Consider the following 21,215-nt stretch of genomic DNA (forward strand, 5'->3'; position numbering starts at 1 on the left):
ACATATAGATGGCCAAGAGGCACATGAAAAGCTGCTCAACATCACTAATTATTAGAGAAATGGAAATCAAAACTACAATGAGGAATCACCTCACACTGGTTAGAATGGGAATCATCAGAAAATCTGCTAACAACAAGTGCTGGAGAGGGTGTGGAGAAAAGGGAACCCTCTTGCACTGTTGGTGGAAATGTAAATTGATACAGCCACTATGGAGAACAGTATGGAGGTTCCTTAAAAAACTAAAAATAGAGTTGCCATATGATCTAGCAGTCCCACAGCTGGGCATATATCCTGACAAAACTGTAATTTGAAAATACACATGCCCCCATATGTTCACAGCAGCACTATTCACAATAGCCAAGACATGGAAACAACCTAAATGTCCATCGAGGATGAATGAATAAAGAAAATGTAGTATATATACAAACGGAATATTACTCAGCCATAAAAAAGAACATAATAATGCCATTTGCGGCGACATGAATGGACCTAGAGATGATCATACTAAGTGAAGTTAAGTCAAAGACAAATATCATATCACATATGTAGAATCTAAAATAGGACATAAATGAGCTTACCTACAAAACAAACAGACTCACAGACATAGAGAATAGACTTGTGGTTGCCAAGGGGTGGCAGGGTGGGGGAGGGATGGATTGGGAGTTTAGGATTAACGGATGCAAACTATTACATACAGAATAACACTGTATAGCAGAGGGAACTATATTCAATATCCTGTGATAAACCATAATGGAAAAGAATATGAAAAATAATGTGTATATATATGTGTGTAACTGAAAAAATTAGCATGTGCCAAAAAAAAAGGTAGGGTTTGAGGTTCAGTAAATTAAGAAGGTTTATACCTTGCTTTTTGGTTCATGGTTTGGCCTAAGTCCATATTTAGCCATATATTTAAAAATTAGCCTTAGAGTGAAAGGAGATGAAAATGAGCTTTCTGAAAAACATTCTCCAGGTATAACGGAGCTGAAGATTTAGTATCCCTTAACCCACGTGGGAAGTACCCGAACTAAAATCTTGGCATCATCATATTTCAGAAAATGGAAACCTTTCACAAAGCCTGTGCAGCCAAAGCTTACATCAATCCTTCCTGCCTTCAGGCTGGTCCCGAGAAATCCTTTGGGACCTGAAATGCTGAAATGCCTCCTCAGTTGGGCTCTCCTCTTACAGAAACAGACCCAGAGGCCCATGGCCATTTCTGTGACAGCACAACTTGTTCAGATATAGTAACAGCTTAAATTCCCACCTTATTGCCCCACATTTATTACCCTGCCAATCTGCTTCTCTTGTTTATTCTTTAAAAATACTACCTGAGACTTTGCTATCTCTAGAGCAGCAAATCGTGTGATGGTAAATTAATACCAGAGAAACAATGACTCCATTTAACAAAAAACAGCAAAGGGAACTGTGAGAAATGGCACAACTGCTTAGCTGCAAAGATTTTAGGAGCCCTCCTTAACAACTGAGGAAATACGGCAAAAATCCGTAAACGGACAACGTATCTACCTAAAGCTGGGTTTCTCAAAAAGCAACCTCCACGTACATTGAAATGGAAGGTATCGTTCCTTTAACAGAAGATGGTTTGTTTTGCTGAAACATCGACACTTTTTGCAGTGTACATGAGTCTTAAACGTGTGATGTTTATGAACAAGAAGTGGGGAATGGCTTTACGTCTGAGGAAAGGGGAGTATTTATTCAAATTGGAAGGTCGTTTGTATTTTTGAGACTGTTCTCAGGTCACAACCTCGGTCAGACACACTTAACCCCCTGCTTTCACATGAACCTTGTACCTTCTGTTCTAAGACACTGTGTATGTGCATATATGTGTGTGCATGTGCACCTGTGTATGTATGTGTGTGCTCTCTGCCTATTCCTTCCTTCAAGATTCTGTCCAAATCTTGCTTCCCTGTAGCCTTTCCAGATGGTGCCAACCTATTCCCTGCCCGTGCGAGTGCTTATACCTCCACTAGGAGACTGGGGAATTGGTTAGTGTTTTTTGACTCCGTACGTATTTGTTGGCTGCCTAGTCTGCTAAGTACTCTTCAACTGCCCCGGAAAGACCCTCGAGTGACCCTCTGCCACTCACATTCTAGTATGAAGTACCTGCATATTTCTGAAACTCTTGCTGCTACACGTTTATCATGATTTGCTCTCCTCGTATTATTAGATGACACGTTTCTTGGGTGTAGGAACAGTGCCATCTACTTTTGGGGTGTCCTTACATCCTGAAAAGGGGTTTTCATACAAGTCCAGTCAATCAAATATTGAATTCCTCACACAGAATATAAAAGGAATGAGTTTTTCAAAGGCAGGGTTTCTCACACGTTCGCTAAGTACCACTTGGAATCAAAAGCATTGGAATAATTACTAAATAGAGGAAAAAGGATTCTTTCTTTCTTTTTTTTTTTTTTTTCCCAATCCATCACATTCCCTGAAGGAGAGCTTCAATGTGGTGCTAGTATGGCTTCAACCCAGGTTACTACCCTTTCAAATAAAGGGAGATAGGCCTGGGGCTCAGAACCTTTTGCAAGCAATAGTATCTACCTAGAATTTAATAACTTTTCTTTTCATTGTATTTATTACCTTCAATTAAGGACAAGTAATACTAGTTTCCCACTTAGGCTAAATAAATATTTCCATGATGGAAAATAAACTTATTCAAGTATCACAGCGAATGAATTTAAAGAAAAATAGTAAATACGATTTCAGGTGGTACTCAGATATGGTAAAACTCATGAAGGTAATAAAGGCCAACTAGACTTTAGGAACCTTTGCCCCAAAATACAGCATTAACGGAAGCCAAGGTTTTCGGTTCTGTACCTGTTTGGGCAAAATCTAATCCGAGCTCTGTTTTAGAACAATAGCATGCCCTGTCTGCCCAAGCTGCATTTATTACCAGAGGGAACTGCTCCAACTCCAAATTAAAAACATTATCAGTGATCAGAGACGAAAATCTAGTTATTAAAATCTTTCAAAGTCCAATGAAAGCTCAAACTCCTGGCATTTTAAAGGATTAGTAACACTTCAATATCAATATATATTTGGCCCATGGAGGAGAACTAAGTGAGGTTACTTCGAAAATCCATGACTAAGGACAGAGGGAAACATAATACAGAGGGAAACTATCCAAGGAGCATTTAAGAACAGCTGTAATCAAGTGAATAAAGTGATCTTGGTTTCAGATTCAGAGAAAATGTGACTCTGTCTTTTCTTCTTCAAGAGGAAACTAGCATTAGCCAGACATGTTATCCGCCATTTCTAGGCTCTGCACTGGAAAAGATGAACAGGAAAGAGAGAGAGAAACCTGTTATTCTCCCAACTGACGCCTGCAATCACCAGCATCTATAGCCTACCCAACGTGAGACAGAGAGATCGGACCAAGGCAGATATCTTGGTTCATATTTTAATTCTCTATTTTTCTCCCAGAGACTGTCAGCATTGGTCTGTTCTGAGAGGTTAAGTACCTCATGAAGGTACTGATTTTTATTGACTACAGAACCCAGCTATTTTATTTAGCCACAAATGAATCCCACACCCTAAGAAAAGGCCCACATTGTAATAAAACTGTGACTTACTATCTCCAGCTGGCTTTACCACAAAACTTTTAAAAAACTGGGATTTCATAAAATCGGCACCCTTACAAGCAGTCTGTAAAGCACTACCTTTTCCAAGGAAATGCTCACCTTCTTCCTCTAGTGCTTGTCCCATACAGGCCAGGTAGGAGGAGACACTGAGTGATTTGAAACCCACCTATTTAGTTATCCACAATGTCTGATATACTCAGTATTCATTCCTCTGTAAGGTGGCCCGTTAGTGCCCATAACTTGTTACAGGGATTTATGGTCACTAAATTAGCAAGTACTGGAGGAGCATGGAACAGTCCTATAGCAATGGGATATAGGATCTATTCCTTTACATAGGAACGGGGGTTCTAAAATGACTAGTGGGTGAGGATCAGGTATTGGGGAGGTGCGGATAATTCAGCACTGGAACCTCTGGGGGGCAAGGGAATAGAATAAGGTTAACAGACACTTTGGGATTGTACTACCAAAAGTGAAACATGGCATGAGAAGTCCATGCTGACGGAAACCTGTGCCTAGAGCTGGCCTTTCTCCTTTTCTTTGACTTGCAAATGTCTTCCAAGCTACCTACTATGTGCCCAGCACCGACTATAAGTGGGGGAGGGAAGGGTTCAGGCATACAAGATCCCTGTTCTTATGAAAATTTTGCCTTCACGCTTCTAAATGTCTTAAATGCCCTAAACTACTCTCACCTATACTTAATTCATTCTTTCCCTCCTCTGTCAATCATTCATTCAACATATTGAGCACATCCCATTCATGATAATTCAGTGATGGGTGAGACCTGGTCCTCAGCTTATAGACTGAAAAGAGGAAAACCCGTGTAATCAAATAAAATCACTATCGTGTGCTAAGGTATGAGTGGGAATAATTAACTGCTAGTGGGAACACAAAATGTTTCATAAAGTGGTTAACATTTGAGTCCTCAGGATGAGTTGGAAGTGACACAGAGGAAGGAGCAGCGGATTTTAGCTGAATATACGATTGCTATGCCAGTGGGCAATGATACTTTAATAATCAGATTAACGAGGATTTGTTCTGTCTTTATCACTGTTAAATAAGAACAACAGCTTACATTTATGAACTACTTCACAGTGTACGGCCTAATTTCATATATAAACCATCTCCTTCACACCAGCTCTGTGAAGCTGGTCCCCTTATCCCCATACAGAGCAGGATCCCGAGACTCAGAGGTCCATGACTTCCCTATATAGTAAGCTGAGGAACTTGCTCAGTTGGCAAGGCTGGAACTTGAATCTGTGTCTTCCAACTCTAAGCCACAGTGGCACTGTGACCTTCCATGGAGTAGCCCCTGCCTTTGCTGATGACCGTATATAAATTATTGCCAATTCTGTAAGAATGTAATTCAAATAAATGTAGATTTTCTGTAATTGCTTCAAGTGTAGACTCAAGGAAAGCTTCCAGAGAATGTCTCGTCTTTGCCCTGAGTACGGTGCATAACAAAAACGGGTCTCAAGGCTAGTGATTCCCTGTCCACCACTCCCCCAGAGGAACTTCTAGTATACGCAGCAAGCGTGAAATCTCTTTGCATGTTTTATTAACTCTGGCTTTGTATCAGAGTCTCTAGTGTAGCTTACTGCTCCTGATGCCTGGGCTCCGCCACAGATAGCTGAATCAGACACTTTGGAGGTAGAGTGCAGGTGTCTGTTTTCCAGTGGTTCTTAACGTGAGCTGAGCAACAAAAATGCCTGTGGAGCTTTCTTTTTTCTTTTTTTTCTCCTTTGAAATCAGAGTATAGATGTACTCGAACATTTACAGAATTTATCCATCCTACTGTCGTGGAGTTCAGCACCAAACTAAAATACATGTACCTGTGCCATTATACTAGATAGATTTTCAGTACAGTTTTGTTAGTGTTCCAATAATATACTGATTGTTAAATACATCAGCCTATTCAGAAAGGAAACAACTTTCTACTCACTTGGGGCCCTTATAGCCAAGGCTGGCTTCATGGATGTGTAACCTGTGCTGACACACAGGGCCACATGCTTAGAAGGGCCTATGCCTGGTTTAGTGTTCCACTGTCTCTCTCTTGAAATTCTTAATAATTCTTGAACCAGGGGTCCTACATTTCCATTCTGTAACAGTTCTGCTTACAGCCATGGGCCTCTGTGCTAGGGCTACTTTGGCCTGGTTTTCCTAACGGGTGAGTGGAAAATGTGGTTGAAAAGGCTGCTTGTAAAATAAGCAATGAACAGATCCATGGTGAGAGGTGGCGGGTTGGGGAAGGTGCAAGGTGAGGCTGGCTATGGAAGATGGGAGCCGCCAGACTTGCTAGGAGAGAAACAGAGGCCCAGGAGGGCAGGCCGAAGCCTTGGGGCAGGGGTGAGGGGGAGAGGGCCTCTGCTGTGGGGATGGTTGGAGGAGGCTACCAGCAGGCCTTTCACATGTGAGCCTGAATCCTTTCTGAACTCTTCCCACGCTCCCTCTCTCCCTCTTTGTCTTCTCCCTACAAGTCACCACTTGTTTTCAGCTCTCCAGATAATGGAGTTCAGAAGTAAACAGTTGTGAGGAAAAAGGTGGTGGGTAAAGGACCTCTGTTCTCCAGACAGAAGGTCTCAGAGGAAACATCCTCGCCTTGATATAAAGAAAAAAAAAGAGATGAAAAATCTGTTCCTGCTTACTGTCTCAGCTACAGAGCCCAGAAAGTCCTTGGGCTGCAGAGGTACCCCCTCAAATCTATTTATAGGCTACAAAATATTAATAATAAAGTTGAACCTACTGTAGTTATCTCCTTCATATATGTTTATCTTCTCCATGGGTTCGGAGGCCATATTTGAAGTCTTTTTTGTTTTTTTAAATTGGAGTATAGTTGATTTACAATGTTGTGTTAGTTTCAGGTGTATATAAAAGAGATAACTAGGGCTTCCCTGGTGGCGCAGTGGTTGAGAGTCCGCCTGCCGATGCAGGGGACACGGGTTCGTGCCACGGTCTGGGAAGATCCCACATGCCGCGGAGCGGCTGGGCTCGTGAGTCATGGCCGCTGAGCCTGCGCGTCCGGAGCCTGTGCTCCGCAACGGGAGAGGCCACAACAGTGAGAGGCCCGTGTACTGCAAAAAAAAAAAAAAAAAAAAAAAAAAAAAAAAAAAAGAAGATAACTAATAAGGACCTACTGTATAGCACAGGGAACTCTATTCAATACCCTGTAATTACCCATATGGGAAAATAGTCTTAAAAATGAGTGGATATATGTATATGTATAATTGATTCACTTTGCTGTACACCTGAAACTAACATTATAAATCAACTATACTGCAATAAAAATTAATTTAAAAAATTAAAAAAATAAAAACAAAACTAATAAGGACCTCCTGTATAGCACAGGGAACTCTACTCAATATTCTGTAATAACCTATATGGGAAAAGAAACTAAAAAAGAATGGATATAAGTATAACTGATTCACTTTGCTATACACCAGAAGTCTTTTAAGACAAAATGAAAATTTCACATTGAAATGACTAGACATTTCAGTAATTCTGTAAACCCAATATTCTCAGTTTTCTTATAAAGATCTGATTCTTCTGCTGCCACCCACTAATGAGAGCAACTGTCTTTTTAAAGCTAGAAGGAAAATACACCTCAGCCCAGAATAGAGTGGTGCTGACCTTTCTCTCTATAGGAAATATATACCATTTTTTCTAATATATCTAACAGGAGTCCTTTCTAGAAATTCATTCTAAAATTGTGTTTTGTGACTCATTCTTATCTGGCCTCTTCTGCCCTGAAGGTGGTTCTGGTTGCAGCTAGTCCCTCCCCAGGCCCTCAAAAAACCTAAAAGTATGAATAGGGAACTTCTGTTCCCTTCTCCCTACCCTCAATGATTAAAAAAGTACTCTCTGAGGGTCACCATATGAGAGCCACGGATAATTTTTCAATGTTTACATTTAAAATTTTACTTACTCTTAAAAAGTGGAGTCCTTGTTATATATCAAATGCTTTCATAAATTATCTTGTGTAATCCTTAGAACTGAAACAGATGTATTAGTCCCATTTTTCAGTTGATGAGACTGAGGTTAGAGCTAGCAGCTTGCCTGAGGACGCGTGATTCAGTTTAGTGCCTCAGGCTTTGCTCACGCTGGTTAAGAGATCAAGGTAAAGGTGGAGCCTGGCTGCGGTGGGGATGGGTTTGACTCCTGGCCTTGCCATTTCCTGGCTGGCTGACCTTGAGGAAGTCATAACTTCTTGGTTTCTCATATTGCACATCTCTAATATAATAATATTGATTACATAAGGTTGTTGTAAAGATTAAATGAGTTAATATACGGAAAGCATTTAACACAGTGCCCAGCATATAGTAAATATTACAAAATAATTATCATTATCAGTTCTCCCATATCCTCACAATGCTGTGGTCTGTCCTGCTGTATGTCAGTGAAGCCATGGGTTTCTGAGCAATTCCATCCGGCTCTGAGAGCCAAAACTGCCAGGGCAATTCCAGCTTATTAGGGGACAGCCTACATAATTAACCAGGCCATGAATGACAAAGGCAGACTGAGGACCTTTGCAAACAAAGACAGTAAAGAGACTCAGAACCAAACACAACATGTAATCCCTGAATGGATCCTAGAGCAGAAACATTTTTTTTTCTTGTGCTACAAGACATTTGTGAGTGAAACTGGTAAGATTTGAATGTCTGTACATAGTATAGTGCTGTATTAATTTCCTGATTTCTAATCATTATTCTGTGGGGAAGGAAGAGAATATCTGTGTTTTAGGAAATATACACTGAAGTATTGAGAGATAAAAGGGAATCATAACTGTAATTTACTGTCAAATATATATACATACATGTAATAAGTAATGCACACATACACAAGGAGAGAAAAGAGAATGATTAACGTGGTAAAACGTTAACATCTGGGGAATGTGGGTAAATGGTTTAGAGAAGTTCCTTGAATTGTTATTTTTTTGCAATTTTTAAAAATAAGTCTAAAATTATTTCAAAATAAAATGATAATATTAATCAGTAGAAAAAACAGCCTAGTATAGTGAAAGAGTACTGAATTTGGACTTGGAAGAACTTTGTTTGATTCTAGTCACTATTTCCTCGTGCTGTTAGGCAAGTCATGTAAACTCTCTCAGGCTGTTCCTGAAACCGTGGACCTCAGATTGGGACTTGAATCCACAGTCTTTTAACTGAGATAACACACCTGGTCTCAGGACTTAATGAAGCTCAGGTTCTTGACGTCTTGTCACAGAAATAATTCAGTGAGAGATAAAGTGATAGGTAAAGAAGTGGATTTATTTAGAGAGAAACACACTCCACAGACAGAGTGTGGGTCATGTCAGAAGGTGAGAAAGGCACCAGGGTACGGGGTTGTCAGTTTTTATAGGGCTGGCTAATTTCATAGGCTAATGAGTGGGAGGAGTATTCCAGCTATTTCAGGGAAGGGGCAGGGATTTCCAGGAATTGGGCCACCACCCACTTTTCCGACCTTAAAGGTCAGCCTTGGATCTGCTGATGTGTTACAATGAGAGTATACTGAGGGTCAAGGTCTAGTGGAAGTCATTGACTCATCTGCCATCTTGGACCTATTTGGTTCTAATCAGTTTGTCGTGTCCTTGGGCTATGTCATTCTTCTAAAGGTTGTGCCCTGCCCCCTTCCCTCCTGTTTCATTCCTAAATCTAAAAATTGAGAACAATAAGATCTACCTCATTGGGATGAATGTGTATATACGGTGATGAGTGGATTTATAAATTCGCAGCTCAGGATGGGCTTTGCTGCAAGTCAGTTTACGGTGAAGCTAAGAGGCTCACCTGGGAATATCAGTCAAGAAGGGGAGAAAACTCAGGTGAACTTGTCATTTCATGTTCGAAATTCACTTTTGCTGACCCCCCTACAGAAAAAAAGGTTTTGATAGGGAACATATTCTGTCCTTAAAACTTAAAAAATGTCTTCAAGTAAGAAAAGGAAATGTAAACATGATGATCAATTGGAGAAGGAGTGATTCTCCATCTGGCTGTAGATCAGAGTCACCCTTTAGATCTCTAAAAAACAACAAACGGATGCTTGGACCCCATTCCCAGAGAGTATGATTCATTAGGTCTTGGGAAGGGCCAGGATATATGCACTTCAAATAGCTCCACAGATACTTCTGATGTTCATGGGGGTTGCAAACCACTGCCCTAGACAGTTAGTAAAAGTAGGCGCCCTAGAAATCAGAGCTGGAACCAAGCCCATCTGATACTGCCACAAGTGATCTGAAGGAAAGAATGAAATCTCCCAGTTAACTTGGCTTTTCCTAGTACACTGGAGGCTCTCAACATGAATAATGTGCCCAAGAGATGGGTAAGGCCTCACACGATGAAATGGGGAATATGGGCAAAAAAAAGGAGACTGAACTTCAACAGGCTCATCTTGGGTATTCATGAGAAAGAAATGAAAGTAGCCTCACAGAGTGAGTTCTATAACAATAAACGGCGACTTGGGAAAGGGATCTTGGAGTGTGTCCTGATGGTCCCCTAAAGACTTGGGCCCAAGGGGCAAATGCTGTCTGGGAGGCCATCTTTGCAGACTGACCTCATAAAGGATACTGGAAGTTAAAACCCAAGGAAGTACAGTACCTTTAAAAAAACAAAAAACAAAAAACCCACAGGTATTCGTTTCTTGGGAAGTTCTTGTTGCTATACTTCACACACATTTCACTTTGAAAAGCTCCAAGAGGAAAATGATTAAATTAGAAAATAGCAACTCAAGTTATTTAGAAGATATGGCATCACTTTTATAAAGACATGTTAGAAAAGTTTAAAAAGCTCTTAAATTAGATCAAAGCAGATAGAAGATATAATCAGAATATACAATTAGCTAATGAGGGGAATAGTTGGGATGGACTTTTCCACTAAATCCAGAAAGAACTGGAGAGGGCAAATGTTGAGATAATTTAAGATTAAAGAAAAAAAGACCTCCTTACATCCAAAGATTTAAAGGGTCAAAATGGCTAGAATCATATGTTAATAATATCTTTTGAAGGGCAAATTGGAGATGTGGAAGGAATATTTTTAATCTTTGATAACAATGTTATAAAAGGCAATTGCCATATTTTTCTATAAAACTTTCCTCACTGTTACTAACAAAAAAGTTATTCTGGGCTAAATATATTCCAGTGAAATTTCAACCTTCTTATTATGTATTTAAAGAGCTTGTTGCACAGTTCCTGGGAAAGATGAATTGAGACAATGGCCCTGAGCCGAGATGGCCAGTGCTCCTGGTAGGGAGATAACAGCCTGGAAGACAACTGCATGCGAAGAAAGAGATGAGTTGCCAGCTAATTCTAAGACAGGGAGGCTCCCATCTCCACCTGTGCTCCAGCCACCACCACTGTCATTGCCCAAAGCAACCTCTGAATCTCACACACCTTCCCCAGCTCAAAACCTCCACTGGCTCCCTGTTTCCCACTGTATTATGTCAAACCTTCCTGGCTTGGCTTTCATAAAGCCCAACATTACAGCCCCCTAAAACCAGCATGCTTTTGGCTCCAGTCATTCTTCCTTTTCTGATGCCCAGGGACAAAGAAAGGACTTTACCACTTCAAATGTCCTTTCTTTTATTCTTTCAGCGCAAGGGATTTTATGCTTCAGGGCAAGGGATGCTCCTTTTACTTCTTTTGTATATGTCAGAATTCTTCATATACAGTAGTCCATAAAGTCTTGATAATTAAATATCTGTATCGTGTTCTCTATTTCTCTTCTTTATCACACCCTTATCACCCACTCTTTCTCAAAGTCGGCTATAGATAAAAAAGAAACTTCTTACCTAAATGGACATTTCCCCAAAGAAGACATACAGATGGCCAACAGGCATATGAAAAGATGTTCAACATCACTAATTACTATAGAAATGCAAATCAAAACTACAGTGAGGTACCACCTCACACTGGTCAGAATGGCCATCGTTAAAAAGTCTACAAATAACAAATGCTGGAGAGGGTGTGGAGAAAAGGGAACCTTCCTACACTGTTGGTGGGAATGTAAATTGGTGCAGCCACTATGGAAAACAGTATGGAAGTTCCTCAAAAAACTAAAAACAGAATTGCCATATGATCCAGCAATCCTACTCCTGGGCATATATCTGGACAAAACTATAATTCAAAAAGATACATGGGGACTTCCCTGGTGGCACAGTGGTTAAGAATCTGCCTGCCAATGCAGGAGACACAGGTTCGATCCCTGGCCCAGGAAGATCCCACATGCCACGGAGCAACTAAGCTCGTGCGCCACAACTACTGAGGCTGTGCTCTAGAGCCTGCAAGCCACAACTACTGAGCCTGCGTGCCACAACTACTGAAGCCCGCGCACCTAGAGCCCGTGCTCCACAACAAGAGAAGCTACTGCAATGAGAAGCAAGCACACAGCAATGAAGACCCAGTGCAGCCAAAAATAAATAAATAAATTTTTTAAAGAAGTCCCCTTGTAAAAAAAAAAAAGATACATGCACCCCTATGTTCACAGCAGCACTATTCACAATAGTGAATAAGATGTGGAAACAACCTAAATATCCATCATCAGATGAATGGATAAAGAAGATGTGGGACATATATACAATGGAATACTACTCAACCATAAAAAAGAATGAAATAATGCCATTTGCGGCAACATGAATGGACCTAGAGATTATCATACTAAGTGAAATAAATCAGAATGAGAAAGACAGATACCATATGATATCACTGATACGTGGAATCTAAAATACGACACAAATGAACTTATCTATGAAACAGACACAGACTCACAGACATAGAGAACAGACTTGTGGTTGCCAAGGAGGGAGTGAGGGTATAGGAGTTTGGGATGAGCAGATGCAAACTATTATATATAGAATGGATAAACAAGGTCCTACTGTATAGCACAGGGACCTATATTCAGTATGCTGTGATAAACCATAATGGAAAAGAATATGAAAAAGAATGTATATATGACTGAATCACTTTGCTGTACAGCAGAAATTGATACATTATAAATCAACTATACTTCAATAAAATACATTAAAAAAGAAAAAGAAGCTTCTTGCACAATCTCCATCACTGGCTTCTGCCAATCACGCTGATATAACAACAAACACTGACATTCATGAACAGAATGGAAAGAACTCTGTCCCTAGGCCAGCAAAGACCATGGTTGGTTTGCAATGAACAATTTAGGGCAGTAGAGAACTGAAGAGGATTTCAGGAGGGTAAGAAATGAGTGACTATATTCCTATCAAAGAAGAGTAAATAGGCTTCTAGAAAGAGGCAATTATGACAGAGACATGCTTCAGGCAAAATATCATGAATTAATTTATTTTCAAACAAGAATATCAGTGGCCCGTAAATACTCCAAAAGTTCTTTAAGTTTCTAGAATAGTATAAAACAATGAATTATTTAAAGCCTTATCAGTTTAAAGATTTCATTTAGAGTAGCTTGGATCTTAGTTTCTAAGCCTTATTTTGAATGGTATAACCCTGTCTTGGTCCTATCAAAAATCTAGATAATTTATTTTATTTAATGTTTCATATTCTCTCAAACTACTTAGAACAGAACAGTGATGTCAAAGACTGAAACAGAACCCAATCAATTAAAATATAGGTGACTTACTATTGGCATATTCCTCTGGTGCTATTTTCAAGAATAATATTGACAGGCTGAAGAAGTGTTTTAAAACAAAGAGAGAGATTTTCCATGGATCCTGTCACTGGGAAATTTACAGCAGAGAAAGATGACAGTGTTTCAAGATATAGCAGGGATGGCAGCAATAACAACATTGAAAATAATGCGGTAGAGACTGCCAGTGCCCACCCAATACTCATTCTCCCTTTCTCCTTTATAAGAGGATTTTGATTTTGTTGGCGCCTAACAAAGTGCATAGCCTCTGTTACAGGTGAGGGGCGGGGAGGGGAGGATGGTGATTCATTTCTCACTAATGTCACATATGCAGAAGTTGTTGGGTAGGGCTTATAGGAAAGCTCCTTAAAAGCAGGCACTCAGCTGGTAGTATCCTGTTGCCCTCTGCCCTTCAGTTCTTTCTGCCTGGAATGAGCACATGATGTTAGAGACAGAGTAGCCACCTTGGAACTAAGGGGCAGTCACAAGGGAAAGGCCAAGATTACTGCAGAGATCTTGGGCCTGGATTGTTGAGCGGCTAAACCAAAGCCTATCATGGCCTGCCTCCTCACTTCTTGTTTCACAGTAAGAAAACCTTTAATTTGTTCTCTTTTTGGCACTTCTGTTCCTAGCAGCCAAATTCTTAACGGATATAAATAACAGTAATAACTACAATAATAATGGTGATAACAATAGCACTGTTCTAAATGCTTTGCATTATCTCATTTAATACTTACTGATCTATGACTGTTATCTCTGTATGACAGTTCAGGAAACTGAGATTTAGGCCCCATAGCTAGCTAAGAAGCAGAGTTAGGATTTGAGCCCTGGCAATCTAATTTTTTAAAAATTAATTAATTAATTAATTAATGTTTGGCTGCATTGGGTCTTTGTTGCCGCACGCAGGCTTTTCTCTAGTTGCAGCGAGCAGGAGCTACTCTTCATTGCGGTGCGCGGGCTTCTCATTGCGGAGGCTTCTCTTGTTGTGGAGCCTGGGTTCTAGGCGCACAGGCTTCAGTAGTTGTGGCACGCGGGCTCAGTAGTTGTGGCGCACGGGCTTAGTTGCTCCATGGCATGTGGGATCTTCCCGGACCAGGACTCGAACCCATGTCTCCTGCATTGGCAGGTGGATTCTTAACCACTGCACCACCAGGGAAGCCCTGGCAATCTAATTTTAACTGTTTGTATTGTGATTTCTATTACCCTACTAAGTGAAGGAAAACATCAAGTAGCTCAATTGAGATTCTGGGGTCATGGATGCTGTTCTCCGTTGCTATTCTCCTTTATGCCAAATACACACATCTCTAATCTAGGCATTTCCAATAAAGATTCCTGAAACATTCAGAATTCATGCTTAAAAAGAGTAAAGTCAGATCAAATAGATTTTCCAGAAGAAAATCTCCCCTATGTGAGGATTTAGAACTACCTGCCCTGTGTCTGTCAACTCCCTTTCACTTCCTCATTCATCAGCCTGAACATTTTAGCCAGACATCATCCTCACCTTGTAAGAGTCTGGGATGAGATCTTCATTGATTTACTAAATCCCTACCCTTTCAGATGAAATCATACCAAAGGAGCAATTTAGTGCCAACTTCAGTGGTTGTTTTCTTTAGTGCAGGCACCATGCCTACTCCCTGGGACCTATAACTCCCCTAAGCCAAGTGGAAATGATCTATCTTCAGCGGGATACACTTGGGTTGATTTAGGAAAAAACAAAACCAAACCAAAAGCAAACCACTCCAAAACTGCTTATGATATTTCCTGAGAAGATTTTTCGGAGGTCCTTTCCAAGCAGTTTCTGATCACCACTGCTCTTTGACTCAGTCATAACAGCAGTAAATTTGAGGGAACTTTTGCAATACTAGTTATTATGGTTAGGCCAACTAAAAATTAATTGAATTGCTTGGAAAATCAGAATCACAAAAGTTAAGCACTGAGTACCAAAAGAATTTTGTACAATCTTCTCAATTATATTGCTTTCTCTTTCTTGTGCACTTTCCATCTCCTAAAGATGAATAATAGCAGAAAATGCTGATGTTTAACATTTCTAGCTAGAATACATTTTGAACACGTAAAACTAGAGATGCTTATGACAAAATTCATTTAGAGGTAGGAGGTCCCAGTTTCCTAGCTATTCTACTTTTGATCTTCCTCCAACCCATTCTCTCTACTGCCACTAGAGTTTTCTTCCATTGCTCCTTATTTAAAAAACAAAACACAACCCATCACAACCTGGACCTAGTCTACTATTCCGAATGCTACCATAACCACTTTTCCCTTCATATTTTAAACTCTAGCCACAATCATTTCAAATAATTACCTGGATACTCCATCTTCTGGCATATATCTGGGACTCTAGGCATGCAATTTCCTCTGCCCAAATGCTCTTCCTGTACCCTCTTCCCCCCATCCCACTTTTCACTTTGTAACCTTAGAATCTCTACTTTAAGCCATCAACCAATCAATCAACAGAAAACAAGGAAAAACCCTTGTGGAACTTAAAAAGAAACTGATAAAGGCCAAACTAATCATCTAAATCAGGGGTCACCAAACTTTTTCTGTTAAGGGACAGAGTAGTAAATATTTTAGGCATTGTGGGCCATACAATCTCTGTCGCAACTACTCAATTTTGCTGATGTAGCTGCAGAGCAGTCATAGACATTATGTAAATAAAGTGTGGCTGTGTTCTAATAAAACTTTATTTAAAAAAACAGGCAGAGGGCCAGATTTGACTGGTGGGCCATAGTTTGCTGACCCTCATCTAAAGCATGCTATGTCTAAATAGCACACATATCTCTAGCTGGCAAAATACATCATTTTCCATGAGTATACTCATAAATAGCAAAATCATACTGATCATACACAAGAGAATATATTTTGTTACAAATTGTATCTGCCATGTGGGATGCACTCATATTTCTTACCAAAAAATCTAGTTATAAATAATTTTAAAACCCATGAAAGCTAATTTTTGAGGGTAGGGATTATTGATTATACTTGAGTAAATGATATAATGTACATGATATCATTTAACACTTCTTGGTACTTAACAAATGCTTAATTGAACCAAAACAGAATACAAATTCACCTTGTTACTGGAGAATTGTGCAAGGTTTTTGTGTTGTTTTTTCATGTGGCTTCCTCCCTCCCTCTTTTCCTTCCTTCCTTTCTTCAAGAAAAATTTCTGACTCAGAGAAGGAGCCAAAAACCCACTCCAACTTTGGTCACTGCAAAGCCATAACAACTGTAGCTTAGAGAGAGCAAGGACTGAGAATTTGGTACTAGTGAAACTGATGTTATATTTCTTAATTGATACTCAAGGTTTTGTAGGTTCTCATCACAGCAGTGATCTAAGGAAGTGGTCTTATTTGTTTTCTACAGAGATTAAATATGCTGCCTTTGTATAAGTTCTTTTCACTGATATACTATAATCCAAAAAACACTCCTTGCTTTTGGAAAAAAGGGCTTAAGTGTTTCAAAACTATTTCCCCATTTAGTTCAGTATTGCTAAATCACTCAATATTAAATATGCAGTTAGCGCCTTCTTTCCCCCATTTCTCTTCTTTAGCACACTTTGGGTGGCAGCTAGTCTCTAAGGATGATCTTTATGAGTCACATTGTCCAGTGTTTGTGGCCTTGGGTTTCCCCCCTTACACTGAATATGGGCCTGAGATTCACTTTAACTAAGAGAATGTGATGGAAGGGATGTTATGCCAGTTCTTGACCTAAGATTTAAGAAGGCCTAGCAGCTTCTGCTTTTGGCAGTCCTAAGCTGCCATGTAAGGAGTCTCTGCTGGAGAGATGACCATGTGAAGAGGCAGTTCTGAGCTGACATGGAGAGAAAGGGACACTCAGCTGTCTGAGCTAAGCTCTCTTGTGGTTCTCCTCCAAAATGTCAGAGATTTGAAGGAGCTATCTTGAACATTCTAGCCCCTTTGAACCGCTAGGTGACTGCAGCTCCAGCCAGCATCACAGAGAACAAATAAACCACCCAACAGAACCCAGTAAACCACAGAAGTGTGAGAGAGAAAATGATTACTTTTTCAAGCCACTAAGTTTTGGGGTAGTTTATAACACAGCAATATAGATAATCAAAATACTTTGAAATGATTAAAAAGAATATATTAATAGTGTTTCTTTTCTGGGAATCATTGCAGTGAATATTCTAACCATACAGAGTTCCACCTGGAGTTAGTAAAAAAAGAAAAAAAAATTTTTTTTCCTGAAGAAAGTTTACTGACCTGGTCTTGACTTGGCCAAGAGGAACACGAAGTGAAAAACTAGATCTTCAGAATAGGGTAATTTGGGGATTACCTATAACAAGTGATCAATCAACACATTTGTTTTCTACAGAGAGAAGCAAACAGGTGCTATGGAAAAATCATCACTGTTGGAGTCAGATGTAGATCTGGATTTGAATCCCAGCATTTTTGTTTACTTGCTGTGGGATCTTGAGCAAATCATTGAGTATTGCCAAACCTTGGTTTCCTCAGCTCCCAAATGAGAATACTGGCAGCTCCCAACTTTTAGGACTATTTTAAGGATTCAGTTAGACAAATGTATGTAAAATGCCTAGCACAGTGCTGGTACATAACTGTACCAGCAAATCTTATTTTGTTGCCCTTATAGAGGCGTCATGACAAGAACCGGGCTGAATGGAAGGCCTAAGTCTTGGGGCGTGCCTCTGATGCTGGATTACCTTCCTCCCACCCTACTTCCTCTGATCACCCAAGGAGGTCAATAGGATGTGAAGAATTGAATCCTGCCTCTAACTGACAAGTATTACGATATCCATCTTGGGCTACTGTTATGGGAGGGACTGTGTTCCCCCCACATTCATATGTGCCCCAATTATCTCAGAATGTGACTGTATTTGGAGAAGGATCTTTAAACTGGTGATTAAATTAAGCTGGGGTTGTTAGGGTGGATCCTAATCCAATATGACTGGTATTCTTGTAAGAAGAGGAGATTAGGACACAAAAACACACAGAAGAAAGACTATGTGAAAACAGGGAGAAGACAGCCATCTACCAACCACGAAACGAAGGCCTCAGAGGAAACCAAGACTGCTGACACCTTCATCTTAGACTTCTAGCCTCCAGAAATGTGAGGAAATAAAGTTATGTTGTCTAAGCCACCCAGTCTGTGGCACTTTGTTATGGCAGACACAGTAAACTAATCTAGCTACTCTGAAAATGATTAAGGTACATGAGGCAAGCGAATACATCACAGGTTACAAAGAGAGTGGAAGGGAACATAGCAGAAGGAGAGAGGCGGGAAACAAAGATAGGATGGAGACAGGACTTGCCACTTTGGGAGCTCAGGTTGTGATGGTCATTTGGGATCTGCCTAAGTCCATGCCTGAGCCTGGTAGGTAAAAGGTTCACCTAAAGACACTGAACATCAGAAAGAAAATAACACTTCTACACCAAATGCAGAAAGAGATAAAAGTCTGTCACTCGGGACCCTCTTTCTTATGAAAAGTTTTAAAACATCTTAGAGTACAAGTGAAAATGGAAAATGCTTTGCTATTTTGAGACTTGTTCACTCTTGTAAATGACATCTGTGATGTCAACATTCAATGAGAGCTATTCAGAATCTGGCACTTTTAATTCATGTGAGAATGCCAATTCCACCGAGTAAAGAGGATATTAGGGTTACATTTAACATAGAGTGCAAATATTGCATTGGAGTAGGTTAGGGATAAAAATGTCAATTATACGTAAAATTAAATACCACCTTTTTGAATCATTTGCCTTGGCATCGTGGAAAATTTTCTAGCCTTCTCCAAGAGTGTGACATTTGGTAACAGTAATTCATAAATGGCCTGATTCCCCAGTGAGTCACAGTGACTAAAATACTTTGAATAAATGTTTCACTTATTTATATTGTTGGGTCAAAACCACAATTTGCTGAATTATCTGTGTTGGTAACATTTTTTAAAGAGTTACAATTACCACTTGCAACCTCTCAGTGCTCCATATGTTGTTGACACATACAAGAAAGTGAGTAGATAGGATTAATGGATAATGATTGTGTACCCCCATGTCTTAAAACTCAACAAAAAATAGATGAATTAAATAGGCAGCCACAGTGATTATATTTAAAAATAGAGCTTATTCCCATGAACAAATGATACGGAGCACCAAAGCAGGGCGTTACTAAATCTTTGAGCCTGGAAATTGTAAAATAACTTCTTTTTTTGTTTCTTTTTAAATAAGTGCTCACTTATTTTTCAGCTGGTAATATGTACATGTGAAATTTTACTTTCTTTCTTTTTCTTTTAACAGATCTTTATTGGAGTATAATTGCTTCACAATACTGTGCTAGTTTCCGTTGCACAACAAAGCGAATCAGCCATATGCATACACATGTCCCCATATCCCCTCCCTCTTGAGCCTCCCTCCCACCCTCCCTATCCCACTCCTCTAGGTCATCACAAAGCACTGAGCCGATTTCCCTGTGCTATGCTGCTGCTCCCCACCAGCCAACTGTTTTACATTTGGTAGTGTATATATGTCGATGCTACTCTCACTTTGCCCCAGCTTCGCCCTCCCACCCCATGTCCTCAAGTCCATTTTCTATGCCTATCTCTTTATTCCTGCCCTGTAACTAGGTTTATTAGTACCATTCTACTGTTTTTTAGATTCCATATATATGTGTTAGCATACGGTATTTATTTTTCCCTTTCTGACTTACTTCACTCTGTATGACAGACTATCCACCTCACTACAAATAACTCAATTTCATTTATTTGAATGGCTGAGTAATATTCCATTGTGTATATGTGCCGCACCTTCTTTATCCATTCATCTATCGATGGACACTTAGGTTGTTTCCATGTCCTGGTTATTGTAAATAGTGCTGCAATGAACACTGTGGTACATGTCTCTCTTTGGATTATGGTTTTCACAGGGTATATGCCCAGTACTGGCATTGCTGGGTCATACGGTAGTTCTATTTTTAGATTTTAAGGAAACGCCACACTGTTTTCCATAGTGGTTGTATCAATTTACATTCCCACCAACAGTGCAAGAGGGTTCCCTTTTCACCACACCCTTTCCAGCATTTATTGTTTCTAGATTTTTGATAATGGCCACTCTGACTGGTGTGAGGTGATATCTCATTGCAGTTTTGATTTGCACTTCTCTAATAATTAGTGATGTTGAGCATCTTTTCATGTGCTTCTTGGCCATCTGTATGTCTTCCTTGGTGAAATGTCTATTTAGGTCTTCTGCCCATTTTTTAACTGTATGGTTTGTTTTTTTGATATTGAGCTCCATGAGCTGTTTGTATATTTTGGAGATTAATGCTTTGTCTGTTGTTTCATTTGCAAATATTTTCTCCCATTCTAAGGGTTGTCTTTTTGTCTTGTTTATGGTTTCCTTTGCTGTGCAAAAGCTTTTAAGTTTAATGAAGTCCCATTTGTTTATTTTTATTTGTTACTCTAGGAGGTGGGTCAAAAAAGATCTTGCTGTAATTTATATCAAAGAGTGTTCTTCCTATGTTTTCCTCTAAGAGTTTCATAGCGTCTGGTCTTACATTTAAGTCTTTAATCCATTTGTGGTTTATTTTTCTGTATGGTGTTAGGCATTGTTCTAATTTCATTCTTTTACATGTAGCTGTGCAGTTTTCCCAGCACCACTTATTGAAGAGGCTGTCTTTTCTCCATTGTATGTTCTTGCCTCCTTTGTCGTAAATTAAGTGCCCATATGTGCGTGGGTTTATCTCTGGGCATTCTATCCTGTACCATTGATCTATATTTCTGTTTTTGTGCCAGTAACATACTGTCTTGATTACTGTACCTTCGTGCTATAGTTTGAGGTTGGGGAACCTGATTCCTCCAACTCCATTTTTCTTTCTCAAGATTGCTTTGGCTATTTGGGGACTTTTGTGTTTCCATATGAATCGTAATTTTTTTTTTCTAATTCTAATTTTAATTCTGTAAAGAATGCCATTGGTAGTTTGAAAGGGATTGTATTGAATCTGTAGATTGCTTTGGGTAGTATAGTCATTT

General features: G+C 39.7%; 1 protein-coding gene across 1 annotated transcript in view; it reads right to left on the minus strand.

Moving 5' to 3' along the window:
* The window catches only part of NME7 (NME/NM23 family member 7), a 262,372-nt gene that overhangs the window by 1,547 nt on the left and 239,610 nt on the right, over positions 1-21,215 (minus strand). The window lies entirely within an intron of this gene.

The sequence above is a fragment of the Grampus griseus genome (genome assembly GCF_964374135.1).
Source record: "Grampus griseus genome assembly, chromosome: 1".
NCBI classification, from domain to species: domain Eukaryota; kingdom Metazoa; phylum Chordata; class Mammalia; order Artiodactyla; family Delphinidae; genus Grampus; species Grampus griseus.